The 572-nt window shown below is 62.2% G+C and overlaps 1 protein-coding gene across 1 annotated transcript in view; it reads left to right on the top strand.

Annotated features, from left to right (window-relative positions):
- Nucleotides 1–572, top strand: part of HCN2 (hyperpolarization activated cyclic nucleotide-gated potassium channel 2) — a 23,494-nt gene that overhangs the window by 3,391 nt on the left and 19,531 nt on the right. The gene's annotated exons all lie outside the window — the stretch shown is intronic.

Genomic DNA, 572 nt, shown 5'->3' with positions numbered 1-572 from the left:
AGAGACAGGTGTGTGTGTGTGTGTGTGTGTGTGTGAGATGATGTGTCCCTGACTGGAGTGTGTGAGCTAGGGTGCACAGGGTCTGTGTGCCCCACTCCGCTCGCTTACTGGCTGTGGCTCCCAGGGAGGATGCGGTTTCAGCACCACGGACAGCAGTCCGGAGGCCTGCGGGTCCTCTCCTTCCGCGGGTCTCGGGTCTCCCCTCTTCTGGAGTCGGAGGTCTTTTGCTCCTGGACCCCCAGAGCTGGGAAAGGGGGCTGCGGGACTCTCCCTTTCTCTGGACGGCTGGGGAAACGGAGGCCCAGGGACACAAGTCAGGGGTAGAGGCTGGAGGAAAGTCCATGATTCCAGCTCCTCACCCTTCAGACCCTCCTGGGAGGTGAGTGCAGCCTTGACTAGAGGTTTGGGTTTGGGGAGAGGCCAGGGGCAGAGGTCTCAGGGTCACGTCCTGATGGGGTGGCGGGGGGGCGGCGGGGGGGGCCTCGTGGATGGGTACCTGGACCTGCCGTGGGGTCCTTTGCATCCTTCTGTAGATGGTTCCTGGTCTGTGAAATGGGGATGGACTTGACTTC

This window comes from Bison bison, unplaced genomic scaffold, assembly GCF_000754665.1.
Source record: "Bison bison bison isolate TAMUID 2011002044 unplaced genomic scaffold, Bison_UMD1.0 scf7180017864203, whole genome shotgun sequence".
In the NCBI taxonomy this organism is placed as follows: Eukaryota; Metazoa; Chordata; class Mammalia; order Artiodactyla; family Bovidae; genus Bison; species Bison bison.
This window is presented reverse-complemented; position numbering and strand designations above follow the sequence as displayed.